This window comes from Felis catus, chromosome A1 (genome assembly GCF_018350175.1).
Source record: "Felis catus isolate Fca126 chromosome A1, F.catus_Fca126_mat1.0, whole genome shotgun sequence".
Classification (NCBI taxonomy): domain Eukaryota; kingdom Metazoa; phylum Chordata; class Mammalia; order Carnivora; family Felidae; genus Felis; species Felis catus.
The window spans coordinates 233,032,596-233,050,047 of NC_058368.1; positions in this window are offsets into that span (position 1 = coordinate 233,032,596).

Genomic DNA, 17,452 nt, shown 5'->3' on the forward strand with positions numbered 1-17,452 from the left:
TCCGCTCTGGGGAAAAGGAGATTGTTCTACAGCTCAGCCCCGGCCCAGGCCTGCATCCACTCCAGGGAGTGTAGAAACCGCGAGACAAAATGATCATTACCACTTATCGTTCAGAGAGAGGGTGTGAGGGGATCCGCACTGTCCCCAAACTTACTGCATGGCGCCCGTGACAGATGTGCAGGGAATGGCAGGTGAGGGGGGATGCCCTCGTGGCGTGCCCTGCCACCGACATCTGTTAACATCCTTCTCCATCAACCCATCCATCAATCAGAAATGTTCACACACCGCGTTTGCAAAACTCTCAGATTTACAGTAAAATTCTGTCTTATCCCCTGAGCATTCTCACAAGCTTGTGTGTGTGTGTGTGTGTGTGTGTGTGTGTGTGTGTGTGTTGGGGAGTGTCTATGGGAGGGAGATCCCAAGTATTCCTAGAAGCCCCTAGCAGGATTTCAGCGTGGGCTGAAACCCCGAGCTATATCTGATTTGGGGGAAGAGAATCTCTCAGAATTATTTTTTCTTTTTGCTACAGGATGGCCTGCTGAGATGTTGACCACCATCAACAGGTATCGAGAACACGGGGTCCCCTTTCCCACCACAAGGACCCTCGGCTCCTTTCTATGCCCCTTGGATGTGTCCCCCGCTTCCCACAAAACCATTAAATCTCTTGGATGGATGGATGGATGGATGGATGGATGGATGGATGCATTCATGCATCTGTCTAGAATGCATCTAGATAGATAGATAGATAGATAGATAGATAGATAGATATGTTAGATAGATATGTTAGATAGATGATAGATAGATGATAGAGAGAGAGAGATAGATAGATGATAGATAGATACATAGATAAGTAATAGATAGATAGATGATAGATAGAGATACTCAGACACTCAGATACTCAGGTATGTATACATACTGGGTCCTTTGTACCTCCCACTTCACTGGTCTAAACTCTGCCCTTCCATGTTATCCACCACAAAAAGAATCTTTTATCCCTGAGAGTAAGGTGTGTTAGAGGTAAGATGACCATCAGATCTGAGAATCTGCCGTCATGGTGAGTTTCTCCTTGTGGCCAAGGACATTTCTTTATCCTTTTTTTCCTGATGAATAAAAACATTTCTGTCTCTAGCACATTAATTAACCCACAGAACTAACTCCCTGGCCTTTATTATCTTAAGGTATTAGATGGAGGTAAGACAGAGGTTTAGTTACTAAGATACCTGATCCTTATCTCTCTCCAGGCCTCATTACAGGGGTGCGCAGCTCTCCAGGAAGACTTAGACCTTAATTATACCACCTCTATTTACAATGTATGCTACCCTTAAACAGTAGCTAACCTTTGTCATAAATAAGCTATTAGTTGACTCAGATGTTTTTTCTAGGATCTATACTGGTACAATCAGCTGTTTGGCCCTTAACACTTTTGGTTTCATATATGCTTTTATTTTCTTAAGTTTATTTATGTATTTTGTAGAGAGACAGACACAACGTGAGCAGGGGAAGGGCAGAGAGAGAGGGAGAGAGAAAATCTCAAGCAGGCTCCGCGTTGTCAGCACAGAGCCAAAGCAGGGCTCGAACTCACGAGACCAAGAGCTGGACGCTTAACTGACTGAGCCACCCAGGCGCCCCCGTTTCATATATGCTTTGAAATATTCGCACAAAATATGGATGGATGGATATGTGTTTGTGTGTGTGCACGAGAAGGAGACAGCGATTGAAAAAGGAGGAGAGACAGACAGAGAGACAGAGACAAAGAGGCAGAGAGAGCTTATGTCTAGAAGGTCCTGGGTACTCTGGACGAGACCGAGGGCCTCACTCCTCCCAATTTATGTCTCTGCTTCGTTTCCACTGTGGTTTACATAGCAGGGGGTGCTCTGCTGTTAGTAGAGGGAGGAGGGAAAAGGTAAATGCCATTTTATTTCATTTTATTTCTTGTGGCCTCATTTTATTTTATTTGTCTTGATCTTATTTTGCAGAAATCATAGGAGCGAAGTGAGAAACATGAAGACAGCAGAGAACTGATGCCCGTCCCTGCTCCACGTCTCAGAATGGGAGCACGGTTATAATGACTTAGCAGCTCCTTAAAGGGGCCACACCAGCACCCAGGAAAAGCGTCTTCCCGAGAAATGTTGCGGGTTCTGGACAGGGACTGTGGGCACACGGCTTGTCACAGTTCCTCGTGGGGATGCCCCCTCCCTGTCTCCCAGCTGACCCGGCCACTCCGCTCCCAGGGCAAAAGGCGATTTCCCAAGACACACCCAGACAGTCTTGCTTCTTCAATCCCTAAGGAGTGTCCTCTTAGAAGTGAGGTGGCCTGTGTTCCCAATAACCTCCCTATGGCAGATAAAACTGTGAGTTTCAGTGGGTTGTTCCTAAAACAGGCTTTAACCTGTGCCAGAATGCAGCTCTTTCAGACGCCAGTCGGTGGGCACATAAAATAATCTCACGTAAACATTTGGCTCCGCAATGGTAGGATTTAAAGAAAGGTGATATAATTGCACTGCAAATGTGTCACAGTCTCTATCTTTATTTCCAAGAGCAAAATCTGAGCATCAGATTCAAAGTTAAGTAAGAATAGGCCAGACTGGTTTGTCTGTTTTTAGCCCTGCCGATAGCTTGTGTGGTGGGATCTCATTGGGGTTTTAATATGCATTTCTTGGGGCGCCTGGGTGGCTCAGTCGGTTGAGCGTCCGGCTTCGGCTCAGGTCATGATCTCGCGGTCCGTGTGTTCGAGCCCCGCTTCGGGCTCTGTGCTGACAGCTCAGAGCCTGGAGCCTGCTTCCGATTCTGTGTCTCCCTCTCTCCCTGCCCCTCCCCTGCTCATGCTGTCTCTCTCTGTCTCTCAAAAATAAATAAATGTAATAAAAAAACTTTTAAAATTTTTTTAAGCTTTTAAAATGAAAGTGTCACACATACACAGGAAATGACATAAATCATAACTATACAGCTCCATGAATGACCTCCAGGTGATCAAATGCACGTCACCAGGTTAGGAATAGAGCTATGCCAGCCCACTGACTGTCCCCCACATGACCCTGTGATCAGCGCCTTAAGCGACCACCATGCTGCCTGCTGAGATCGCTAATTTTGCCTCTTTTTGAATTGTATATGCATGTTTTATGTCAACATCACGGCTGCAATCTGGCCGCTGGATGTGTGCAGCAATGGTGGAAGCCAAGTCTACGTGAGGGTCACGATAATTCTTTGTGTTCCTCTCCTCATTGTCCTCTTCCCAAAGTTGCCAAGGACCCAACAGACCACCTGGGGCCTTGGAGAAGGGTCTGGGACCCTACATCACCCTGAGGAGGATCACCAACCTAAACCAACCCATTGGACTACTTTGACTGTGAGAAGTGACTTCTGTTGCATTAAGCCCAACTTTGAAGCTGTTGGTTCCCTCTCTGAACCTCTCCTGGTAACACAAACTTGATGTGTTGCAATAATATCATATTATCAGGGGCTTTACATTTGTAAATTTTTTAGTACTCCTTCCTCTTTTAACTTGATTTATTTATTTTGGAGAGAGAAAGCACAAGCAGGGGAGGGGCAGAGAGAAGGAGAGACAGAAGACCAAGCAGGTTCCACGCCATCAGCACAGAGCCCAAACTCACGAACCGTGAGAGCATGGCCGGAGCCAGGATCAAGAGTCAGATGCTTAACTGAATGCGCCACTCAGGCACCCCTAGTACCCCTTCCTGACTTCTTTTTTATTCATGAAAGCATTATATATTTTTTTGTATTTTTTGTCTAATTGTCAATTTTTATTTTCAAATGAGGAGATGCTTCAAACTGTCCATGAAGGCCTGAGCAATTTTAAAGAGAAAATATGGCTGTTGATGTAGCTCGCGATGAAGCACTACCTCCAGGCTTGGGAGCACCAATGGCTCTCCCACCATGGAGTAGGTGATCTTTTATGCTCCCCTACCTCCCTTCCGGCCACTGCCTCACGTGATGGCCCGGCAGAGCTCATCCGTTGCATTTTGTATCTCTCGTCTTCTGGCCCTGGGTTTCTCCACCTCTACAGGAGCTAGCCTGTGCAGGATCACACACAATTTGAAGCAGAGAAGAGCCACCTGGCCAAGGCCACATTAGACCATCAGACCCGCGCCGACCCAGCAGCTGACCGCAGCCGCATGAGCGTGCCCTGGAAAGATCAGAAGATCCCTTCAAAGAAGCCCAGCCAAAATTACTCATCCACACCATCAGAAGTTAAATAAACTCGGGGCGCCTGGGTGGCGCAGTCGGTTAAGCGTCCGACTTCAGCCAGGTCACGATCTCGCGGTCCGTGAGTTCGAGCCCCGCGTCGGGCTCTGGGCTGATGGCTCAGAGCCTGGAGCCTGTTTCTGATTCTGTGTCTCCCTCTCTCTCTGCCCCTCGCCCGTTCATGCTCTGTCTCTCTCTGTCCCAAAAATGAATAAACGTTGAAAAAAAAAATTAAAAAAATAAAAAATAAAAAAAATAAAAAAAAAAGAAGTTAAATAAACTCTTCTTTGAGGCCACTACATTTTGGGTTGGCTTATTATGCAGAAAAAGATATCAGATATACCAGCATTCTTTCCAATTCTCATCGAGAAAGGGGATCGGAATTCATCCTCATTGAAGACGGACAGCTCTAAGTCCACACATAATCATGCATCACCCTAGGCTAAGTTAACGATAGCACTCTTTCAACCATCTTCTCTGCGAACATGTAGGCCATGACCTTGATTGGATCGATCTTGCACAGAAACCCATGCTGTGTCACTGTGTTGATGACAGCATGCTGGCCAGGGGGAAACACAGGCTGCCCTGTGTGCCCTGTCGAGTCCCACGACAAAAAGTGGGAGGTGAACACTAGAAGGCACGGGGCCCGACACAAGGGGATGCCTTTAGGGCCCGTTATAGCTGGTACTTTAGGAAATCCTTTCCAACTGAAAGAGCTAGTTATTGCAGCTTGCATCCACTCAAACCAAGAAGTGACATGGCCTCCTTCGGGAGTCCTTTAGAGGCAAAGCGTGCCGCATCCTCATAAACTCTCCTCTTCCAGAGTTTGCAGCCAGTTAGGGCTCCAAAGACTCAGCGCCAAAATGACTCGATGGTGGCGGTAAACAAATCCAAATCGTGCAAGTGGTGACCCGCAGAGGTCCCCTGGGCACTCAGGATCACTGTTCCAGAACCTACCTTTGGCTTCAACCAGCGCCAGAGTAGGCGGCTGAAAGCAAATTCCCACCAGCTTGTGCTCACAGCCTCTCATCTCAAGAGTGCACCCCACACGTCTCCCCTTCCGCTCTGGGTCTTTCTCTGACGTCACGTCGTCTGGTTGGTCCACCTGCCAATGCGGTTGGGAAGGTCAGAGACTGCCCTTGGGGCCCGAGGAAAATCATCTCAGCCTGCCATCCTTCAGACAGGCAATTATGAAGGAGTCTCTGCTTTTCAGGAGATTCCAGTAGAAGTGAATTCCTAAGCAGCTGTAAAAAAGAAGATTAACCTATTCTCAGAAAGTCCAGTCTTTTTGGATTTTGCTTGCCGTGCATGTTTTTTATAGGAATTTTATATAACACACAGGGAAAGGGATCACTCGTAACACCAGAGAAATCATACATTTTGCAACCCTGCTCATCCATCAAGCCTTCGCTGAGCACCAACGGGCACAAGAAGCTCATCTTGGCCCAGGAGATGTAACGACACACAAAACAAACAGATGCCTTATTTTCAGCTGGCAAAGTGGCATATGAAATGTTTTAGAAATTGAGCTTTGGGCTCAAGCCCTTAACTCAGAGAAAGTCTTTTCACTGATGACAGGTACATTAGTTAGGGGAAGGAGTGGCCATTCAGACTCTGCAGCTTTCCAGTTCCAACGCAAAATAAAAAATCGGCTCCAAAGGAATATGTTCCTGTGATGCGAGAAGCACACAACCTTCAAGCTTCCTCCTTAAACCCTTCAAGCGCAAGTAAGTGGGAAAAATAGCATATTTACCCTTGCTGTCAATTTTTGTTTGACATAATCTTGTGCTTGTTCATTTGGATTTACCAAAAAGGGGTGGCGTGGGGGAGAAATCCTGAACGCAGAAGAATGTAATGGCTTTTTAATTAAAAAAAAAATTACATGCTTACTTATTTTTGAGTGAGAGAGAGAGAGAGAGACAGGGTGGCAGCACGAGAGGGGCAGAGAGAGAGGGAGACACAGAATCCGAAGCAGGCTCCAGGCTCCGAGCCGTCAGCACAGAGCCCGGCGCGGGGCTCGAACTCACGGACTGGGAGATCAGGACCTGAGCCAAAGACGGAAGCTTAACCAACCCAGCCACCCAGGCGTCCCTGTGGCTTTTTCATTTTAAACACTACTTTGGTTCTGAAAAAAAATGTAACCACACACAATAGTAACCATGCACGACCTCACCTCCGTGTGTTTAACAACCAACACAACAATGGCGACAAGGGTCATGTTCGCTTTATCTCCTCTTGCTTCCACCTCAAGGATGGATTTCTAGAAATGGAATTCTTAGGTAATATTTAGCATGCTCAGCAATGGGGATCGGTTGCCGAATTGCTCCCAAACTCGTTTTCGCCTACTGATCCTTCCTCAAGTAATATGCAAGCTTTCTTCTTCTTTTTTTTTCTGTATGTCCTTGCTAAAAGTTATAATATCAGATCTTTTCACTTTGCCAGTAGGATGCTCATGGATTTTGTGGTATTTTTTTCTGATTTCTGGTGAGGATGAGGATCTTTTTCATGTTAAGGGAACACTTTTACTTAACTTTTACAAGTAAATTGTTTACACAGTGGGCCCCTTTTTCCACTGTTAAAAGTCTTTATATGTTCTTGATCACAACTCTCTCTACACTATTAGTTACGTTCTTAGTATCTTCTCCTCGTCTGTGATTTTCTCTTTAATCCTGTCTGTGGTTTTTGTTTTTACAGAGATGCTGGATTTAATTTTAAGAATCTTGTTATCAAATTTTACCTTTAAGATACCTATCTTAAATTTTATGTCATAATTTAAGATACACTTCCTTTGAGGCAATGAAGATAGTTTTTTAGATTTTCTAGTAGAAGTTACACTTATTTTCACATTTATGACTTTGATATATCTGGAGTTAATGTTGAGAATAGGATGAGGTAGGTATGCATCCAATTTAATTTCTTCTATGTTTGTACTACGTCCTATGGGCAGAGTGGATTCAACTTAGTGCTATCTCTGAAGTATTTCTTCATTTACCCGCAGATTCAAGATGCAATCTCTCTCATATACCAGATTTCCATCATAGATAGAATATTTCTAAGCTTTTTTTCTCTAATTATATAGCTTTATAACATCACTGGATATCTAGAAGGACAACCAAGATTCCCATATTATTTTATATAATTCTATTGGATACATTTTCCCATCTAATGAATTTTAGAAAGAGTATGTTACATGGAAAATTCTTTTAAGATTTAATTGGTTTTCACTTAATTTGTATATTCATATGGAGGTGATTAATAATATTGAAATACTAAACCTCCTCACCCACGAAAATGGTATATGTCTATGTTAATTTTTTTCAATACTTCTAAAACTTTATAAAATTGTATAACTTTTATTCGTAAAGATCTTACACATGTTTATATTTTCCTTCCTACCAAAGATTTGGTAACTACTCTGAATGAATTTATTTGTTAAATTATTTTTAATTTGGTAATTTCAGTTTACTAGGAATGCTATTTGTTTTTCTATATTAATCATACAGCCAAAATTCACTGCTTAAATTCTTATTTACCCTAATAGTCTGTTTATATTGAAAATTGTTCTATGTTTACCAAATATGTTTCCTGTAATTAACCAATATACTTACATCTCTTTCAGGCTAAGAACTCTAGGCACATTGTTCATACAGAAATGTTCTGATTTTAAATTTAATGGGAACCGTCTTAATGGTTTAATGTTATGAGCATTATGTATTTCAGTTTTGGTGGCCATATTGTTACAATTTAAGAAGTTGTTTACTATTTCTAGTTTGTCAAGAAGCTTGTCAATCTTAAATGGTTGCTGAATCTTATTTATCCACATATTTTCAGATGATCCTATTAGTTCTCTCATTTAATTAACTAAATGTAAAAAAAATAAATAACATTAAACTTTTAAAATGTTAAAACATTCTGCAGTTCCTGGAAAGAGCTCTAACTAAGCATGATGTTTAACTTTACTTGCAGTTCTAGATTTAATTTACTAATATTGTATAAAGAATTTTTGTTTGTGTATTTATACATGAAAGTGGCCCACATTTTTTCATTTTATTCTTGATATCAAGATTATAATCATACCTCATAAAATGAGTTTTCTAACTTCCCTTATTTTTTCTCTATATTGTTTGCATAAGGATTATATATTCTCTGAATTATATAAACTTCCATGAAACATTTTTTTTTAATTGCCAGTAGGCAAAGGCTTTCATTAAGATGGGTATGGAATTTTATGATGTTAATTCTTCATCTAGCAAGATATCCACATTTTTCCTTTAATCTATTATTACTAATTATATTTTATGTTTTTCAATTTTTAATCCAAACTCGAATTCTTGACATACACTTAATTTGGCTTTATACTTTTTCTTGTTAACTTGCTGACCTCAGTTTGCTAATGTATTTTAAGGAATTTTATATGTAGATACATAAAGAAGTTGACCTGTAATTTTATTTCCAGCAGTCTTTTGTGGTTTAGTATCAGTATTTTAAAAGCTTTCTTTTTGTATTTTCTGCATGATAGAATAGAGGCTTTCAATTCCTTATTTGTAATATACCACTGATGGTGGCCCTGGGACCCTTATTTGGTGGAGTACCTTGCAGATTTAAGTAGCACACACTTGGCTGACACTGGTCAAGAACAGCTGTTCCTGTGAGGTATCCGTACTCTACAGTGGATACCATTTCTTGGGCATGCAGAGGAGTTCCAGGCCCTTTTAGGGAGTCAACTTCCAGACCCTCCACTCCCATGGGCTGTGTTCTAAACTTGATATACCTGAGTAGCCCGGGGTTTGCTGTTTCTTCTGTCTTTCCTCCACTTTCATAATGATGCTTCCCCCACCCTACAGAGGAAGGCAAAGCTCTCACTCATCCCATCCCCCTCTGGTGCATGGCTTTGAGATGTGCAAACCTCCAGGCACCAACTTCAGATGTGATCTAGAATTTCCACTTCTAAGGAAGAATCCCAGGAGAGCAAAGAGGAGAAGTTTCAGTAAGAAAGATTGAAGTGTCAAACCTTATCTGGCTAGGCAAAAAAAGGAAAAAAAAAGTCACAGTAAGGCTCTGTGTCTCTGTCTTCTATTTATCCATCCATCCATCCATCCATCCATCTATCACCTTTCTACCTACCACCATTTATCATCTACCTATCTGCAAAATAGAATTCAGAGGTGATGAAGCTATTGTGTGTCGTATATATCATGTTTATTGGAAATAAAACATGAATGAGGTTATTTTCTGAAAAGATATAAATCTGATTTGGCAAACATGAGGACTTCTTGTCAACCTGTCTGCACATTTTCCTCTAAGGAATGGGGTGAACTGGTGCTTCCAACAGTTTGGTGAAAATAGATTTAATCTTAATACACAGTACATAATACAAGAAATACACATTTTTTTTGCAAATATTTAAAAGTATTTAACAAATTTTAGATGTTTACATAAAAATTCTTGAGTGGACAATTATTTTTTAAAGTCAGTTAAAGGACAATGACAATACAAATGAAACTATTGAAAAACTCTGGTCTAAGAGATAATCCTATTTCTTTAACAAGGACAGCAGCCATACAGTATGTTATATACAATTTTCTGTATGTTAAAATAAGACATATGTGCACTTAACTTTGTTCACCTAGTGTCTGTCCTTGTCAACTCCCAAATGATGAAACTTAATGCCAACTATAAATCAGAATTTTTCTAATTCAGAGAGACCAACTGTATAAGAGTTCTCTGGAAAAGAAACAGAACCAGTAAGAGAGAGAAAAAGAGGGAGAGATAGAGAGAAATTGCTTCACACAGTCTGCCAGCTTAAAGGTTAATCTCATCTAAAACACGCTCTCACAGAAATTCCTGCAATAACGTTCAACCGAATATCAAGATTCCTCATGGCTCAGCCAAATTAACACGTCACACTGGCTATAGTTGACTCTTGGACAACGTGAAGTTGAACTGCACTGGTCCACTTATATGCAGTTTTTCCCCCCAGTAAACACAGTAGAGCACTGTAAATGTATTTTCTCTTCCTTGTGATTTTCTCAGTAACATTTTCTTCTTTCTCATTTATTCTATTGTAAGAATACAGCATATGATACATGTAACCCTCAAAATATGTTAATCGACTTGATGTTATCGTGAAGGCTCCAGTCAACAGTAGGCTATTAGTTAAGTTTTGAGGGAGTGAAAAATTATACACGGGTTTTTGACTGGGCAGGGGTGGGTGTACCTAACCCGCTGTTGGCAAGGGCCAAGGATGTTTTACACACTGACACTTCTTTACCATGCATTAGGAAAGGCTTGGGTAAACAGGAAGAGACCTGCAGCCTGATTTCAGTTCTCTTATTTATAAACCAGTGACTTTATATAATTACTGAAGGTTTCTGAGCCTTGATTTCTTCTTCTATAACAGGAGTAAAATATTTGTCTGTTTTTATCCCATAAGGATGCTGTGTAGAGTGGATTGTCAATCCAAAATTGCTTTGTAAATTCTATTAAAAAAATCATGATAGGTTATTTATTCAGGATATATGCTAATGAATTCACTGTCTGCATGTTACTACCATGTAGAAAAAATCTTTTTATTTTTCAGACCATAAAACATTCCTTGTTGCCAGCCAGTCAACTGATCTCCATTTTTGCATATTGTTGGTAGTTTTTTTTTTTTTTTTTTGGTGTTTTCTCTCTTTCTTTTTCAAGATGGGGAGTATTTATGTCATCAGGAACTAATTTTCCCTCAATGAGTACAGAACGATGTTTTTCTTCTCCCACAATTAAAAATAGAGTGGGTAACATGTTCTATGTAATCTTTGTTTTCTTGTTTGTGCCTTATGTTATTTATGTGAATCTCAACAAAATCGTTGCTTTGTGAGCTCATTCATTCTGTGTGGCTTTAATGAGCGCAGTGGTAATGTCACAGCCGACACATCAGGCACTGCTCTGAACAGTGGGGGTAAAGGTGGAAAATAATTAGTATCTATTTTCAGTCTCGAGGTCCATCGGTGTCAATAGGAAAAGAGGCGAGCAGAGAGAGTCATCAGGAAAGGACTTTGCCCAGCAGGATGCAGATTTAACTAATTTCCCCCAAGCTAATCTGAAAAGGGTGGAAAACGGACTCAAGAATAGAAGAACATGCTTATTTTAACCGCTAAGCTTATTTTCTCAGAAGTTTTGTTTTAACCCTTTAGGCAACAAACCTAGCTTATTTTAATGGAGACAATGTACAAACTCAAAGTCCCCCCAAAAGGTATGCAATCATGTACTCACATGTAATGAGTTCATTTAGTCACCTAATCAGATATTAAGTGTTGATGTTAACAGACTAAATTACAATAAAGCAGAGAAGGAAGACTTTTGAGTTAACCTTGTTGCAGTGATAACATCAGCTTCCTCCCTCTTGCTTTGCCAAGAAGCCCCAGATGCGACTTTTGGCAAGTGCATTTTTTTCACGAGCCATTGTTTTGACTCCTTAAAGAAACCATACTTTCAATTAGAGCCACAGACCGGTCGTTAGATTGGAATTCCTGGGTACGTTTCAAATATCCCTAAGCGATCAGGAGAAATATAAATGGTGCTGATTCCAAAGAAGAGAAAAAATAATTTAAATGGCCTATGAGCTTTGCATAAAGATTTGCAGTTGTTATTTCAGATTCTTCTGAGCAACCGCCCCGTGAATAGGTCACAACTCAAGTCAGTATTAAAATGAAGGGAGAAAATGGTTTGTCATGAGGTCTCACGGGTGAAGGTCCTGTGATATCCACAACCTCCTCAACATCTTTCGTCTCAATTCCTGACCCTCAGGAAAAGAAACCCTCACCACGGTGCCTGCTTGTGTGTAGATCTCTTTGTGAAGAAGACATTGGCTCAGGATGTCCACTAAGTGACGTCGAAGTGTGCAGGACACTAGCCTCTACTGGGGAAGCTGATGGTATAATGCATCTGCAACAAACGGAAGGAGACCATGTTGATTCCTCTCGCAACCTTGCTGGGTCATGCTTTCCTGGACCACCTCTGCATGCATTAGTGTGGATGACTCCGCCCGGGTACAGCCCAGCCCGCGCAGGGCCTAGCACAGATGTGTGATTGCCTTTTAGTGTTCGCTGATCTAACAAGCATCATTTACTTGATGAATCCTTATCTGTGAAATTATACATTGTTGGCACAACATAACTGTGTGGCATTACGGATGTAAACAGTTGATAGTTTGTACACTTAATCCCTGAAAACAAGTTTCTGCCTGTCCGTAGATTTAGAATCCAACTACAGACCGCGATACTGACATTCAATGTAATGTGCCCTATGGGGAGTGAATACCCTCTCTGAGAAGTTTTCTCTCCCTGGACCCCAGGGATGCATTTATCCTTCACCTAGAACATCACTTGGCAGACTCTGTTTATAGTGGTTGTAATGGGTTGTCTTTTGGGGACATTAGGGGGTAAGATTACAGACTCTCAAATCAAAGTGTTACGGAAACTGGTCTGGATCACCCGGCAGGAGAACCAAGCGGCACTCGGAGATCTTGGAAGGAAGGAGGTTTATTTTACACTGGTGGGCCCGGAGGAGATCATTCTCCAGAGATCTGGGCCCAGAGCATCAACAGATGGGACAATTTATAGTCTGTTACTTCCACACCCCTCATCAGTAGTAACTCGGTGCCTGTGGCAAGCAGGGTAGGGAGGAAATCCCGGAAGGGTAGTCTTTCGACTAGGACTGGCATTCCCTTATCAGTCCTGTTGACCATCTTATTACAGATTTTTCCCTAACAAAAGAGACCTTCTTAACTTTCAGACATTAATTCTTTGACCACTGATAAGCCACTTGGATCTTTCGAGTATTAGTGTCCTCAACTGTAAAGCGGTGACAATACTAACTACCTGTAAGTTTGTCTTGTGGCTCAAAAGGAAAAATGGAATTAGAATTTTAGCCTGAAAACAGATCCATATGTGACATTCAAACAGTAACTACCGTTAAGATTCGTTAATTATTCCTTTATTAATTACCCCATTAATTTTAATGCTCTACATACGTAATATATTTTTTTTTTTTTGCTTCCCACTAATTTTCATCCCCGTGGGGATGATATCACCCAGGTTGGCATAATCAGCCTTTTTCTGAGACAGAGCAACCTTGACTGATCTGTGTCTGGAAGGAGAACTGGGCCACCAGTAAGTACACAGATCTCTATGCAAGTAGTTCCTTAAAATCTTAGGGACAAGTTGCCCGCCCCCAGGTTCCACAGAAGGGGGAGATGTCCATAGCAAACACCTTGCATGGCCCACCTATTGTGCCTGAGAAGAATGGTGCCTTATAATTAGATAACTTTCCAAAAATGTCAAATGACTAAACGCAGCATGGAGGGAGTAATGGCAGTGTGGCATGTAGATTTAGGTTGAGTGGGGCCAGGAGAGTAAAATTTGCTGAGGGGGCTTTTGGAGTAACATATATGTGAGAGAATAAAGATCTAACCAGCAAGAGTGGTGTCAACAGAATGGAGGAAAAGAGAGAATTATCACAATTGCATAAATTGGCTGGAGAGGGGCCAAAAGATGATTCAGTGGTTGGATCCTGTATCTGGAGACCTGAGAAGAGTGTGTGTCATTTACATACTGTTCTGTACAGAAGTTGTCTGTGTGGCTTGTCATGCATTTTCTGCCCAGATTTGCACATACGCAATCATGGGGAGCTTAGTTGGGTTGTGCTCCATATCTGACCTTGGGATCGGAATTGGCCCTTCTGTCCTTGATGTCAAGAGGGGTTAACGTGCCTCACCTCCTTAAGCCAGACCAGGCCCCCTGGAATGGATCAGAGGGGGAAGAAGAATTTATAGACACCAAGGTTCCTATGATTGTGAGAGACGATAAGAAACACAGAGAAAAACCAGCTCGCTCTGGACTGCACTTAGGCAAACTTAATGACTAACCATAGATCAAACAAGGGTAGTGTATATATTGCCCTGGTGGGAACAGCTGGTTGGAAGTAGCTGAGGGGAGGACGCTCCCCCAGGACCCTCAATAGGGACTCCTCCTGGCTTATTTACCACAGGACTTCCCCTGCCGGAAGGTTGGATGTTGTGAGCACCCGATTTGACATATTAAGCCTTCTTTGTTCTTCTCTATACTTCCCTCTCTCTTTGTGTTTACTATAATTGTTTAATTCCTTATATTCCCTTTCCCTTATGATAAATAAAGTGTTCTTCCAGGAAATCAAAGATACAGCTCTCATAAATTACTTTAATTATTATTATTATTTAGAACACATACTTAGGAATGTCAGAAAGAATATCTGGCTTAAGAAAGAGGTTGATAAATTTTAGCTGCCGTCTATTGATAGATTTATTTATTTGCACTTAGCCACTTTATTTATTTAGAGCATTTTTGTATGTTTGTCTCATATAGATTTATTTTTCACTCATACGTATTTAAATAAATACATTAAAGTATATTTTAACCAATGAGGCTTAAAAGACTAGCAGTAGTATTAGCTATTTACCAAAACTAATTTATTCTATAAAAATAACTATTCAATTGCCATTTGAAATGTAACATTTTAGCTTATATTTCATAATAGAGGTGAGTGTAGTTCTTTTTGTAGAATCATTCTAATGACTAACGCTAGTTAGGTTGGTAACCATCGCCCTGATATTGGAGCTCTTAATAAGCAAGGTATCTCTAAAAAAATCTTTTGCCTTTAGTGAGAATTTCTCTGGGTACAAACTGGCAGGATTGTTGTAAACAGTGTATTTCTGAGCACAGGACGTTTTCTTCCACATCCGGATAATAATCTCAGAGACCCCAGTAGAGTGAAGAAATCTCTGTCCCCACACTGTGCATTCAATGAAAATTACGTCCTGTGAGACTCAGCTACAGAGCTTAGAAAGAGAAATTCCGAAGCAAAAGAGGAGTATCGTGGACACAGTAGACACATATGAAGTTCAAGTCTAGAAATGGATCTTTATTCCCACAGAGCTTTACAATGTGTACCCTGGACTTATTCTGTTATCTTCAAGAACCTGAATAACAGGTACATGGCAAAGCTATTGTTGATCTCATTACACAGGGTTTCTTTGCTATAATCATATTTTTTTTCCTCACTGTGTATCTATCCTGTTGCATTTATTCACATGAAAATTTGGATTCAATTTAATGGAGGTGTTTCTACAGGGAGACAAGCTCCTTAGGGGAGGTTGTAACGATGCAAAGGTGGCTACTAACAGGGTCAGAGCTGAAAACCCCCGACACACGCTGTAGAGAATAAACTAGACAAATAACGTGAACACACCTTAGTTCAGCAAACACATCTGCTAGGGATTTATTCATGAATCATACGGACTCAGAATCCATTATGATGTCACAAATCTGCATGCGCTCTTTGGGTTCCCAATTTCCAAACTAACCGAAGGATGTTGGCATGAGAATTGATTGTATTAATATTCAAGATAGCTTTTGTGTTACACACATCAGCCGGCGCAAACCAGATGTTGTAGGTTTTCTCACACAATGGAGTTCCAATGCAGTCATTCTAGCAGGAGGGATATTCAGACATTAGGGACAAAGAACTTAATCGGAACTCAAGGGACCAAAGACACTATGGCTCCTCCTGTTTCTTAGCCCCCAGCTTTCTCTGGGAACCCAGACTTGCCCAGCCTCCAAGCTTTGTGAAGGAATTGTTATGTGCAGGATAATTGGACACACAACTATGTCTTAGAATGATTTGGAGAATATAAAAATATATCCCGAGGAGACATCACCATATCTTTGGCAAAATATATATATATATATATATATATATATATATATATATATAATTTCTATTCAGTAGAAGCCTCATATAAAATTTACAAATATTTTTCCTCTGTTTCTCTATGTATTTTCTCATTTTTCTCTGTTTCTCTACGTATTTTCTCATTGAAGCTCCCACATTTGAAAGTGATACGACATTCAATGATAGCATCAATGACAATGACTATTGCTACTAGAAAGAGTACCATGATAGAATCGTAGACTACAAAATACTTAGTATTCTCTTCTGGAGTTACCATTGCAATTATGCCTGTACGGTGCAAATTAAATAGCTAAATTTTAGTTCAATCCAATTCAGTTTCGTTTGGGGGGAGGAACACACGTTTTATATTTAAGATGAGCGTGCCTAACACAGAGCTTTGCACGTAGCAAGAGAAGAGTCAAGATGGAATACATTTGAAGCCTTCTAGCAAGTTGAATAATGGTTTAGATGAAAGCATAAGACAGTATCCTTGCCTTCAAGGAGTGTATAGCCTTAAAGTGGAGTGCAGCCAGTCCTGGCCCCTGGAGGGGTCTCACTCATCAGGATGACATTCGTGTCCCACATCCTGCAGTCCCGTGGAACAGACACTGGTAAACTTGACCCGTGGGCCAGATCCTGCTCAAGGCCTATCATTTTGCAGTGTGTGAGCTAAGAACGATATTTACATTTTAAAGGGTTCTTAAAACACATAGATACATGCAACAGAGATCTAGGTGGCCCACAAAACTGATAATATTTACTCTTACCCTCTATAGAAAAAGCTCCCCGAGTTTTGACTTAAAGGATTAGGGTTTCCTGCTTTGTCACTTACTCTGAGCCCCCTTCCCACAGGGTGCGTGCCAGTTAAGTTTTCCTCTTCGTGAAGACTCTTAAGCAAAACCAAGAATCCTAACATTTGTCAGTTAAAGGAAAGGATGAATGTTGGTTGGAATATTTCTTTCACAAAAGAAAGGCATATTTACGTTGTCAGGTAGGGAAACACTAATAGCAGAACTTGACTGTTTTAAATGGAGTAAACCTCCAAATTCTGGTGGGTTAACAATAGAAGTGTACTCCTCTCTCGTACAGCTCCGTCCAAGAAATCACTTATACTTGAAGGTATAACAAGTGTGTTATTTCCGGCAGCGAGGGCTTCTGCATGCCATGGGGGACTTCGGGGGTGTCCCGGGATGTGGGTGTTAGAAAGACCTTACAGAATTTGGGCTTTGGTTGGTGATTTGGGACAGTTTAAGGAAGCGGGGCTCTCTGTTGCCCTCTGTTGGGTGCAATCCAAACGTAAAGATAACCCGATGAGTGGCATCTTCATATCGCTCAGCGCAGCTCTCTCTTTCCCTCTCTCTCTCTGTCTCAAAAATTAAAAAAAAAAAAAACCACTTAAAAATTTTTAAAGATTTTTTGAAAAGAAGATGATAACCAAGAGAAAATACCTCTATAGTCCTGTGTGTCCAGAAAAAAAAATCCATGTGTAAGTGAATTTGCA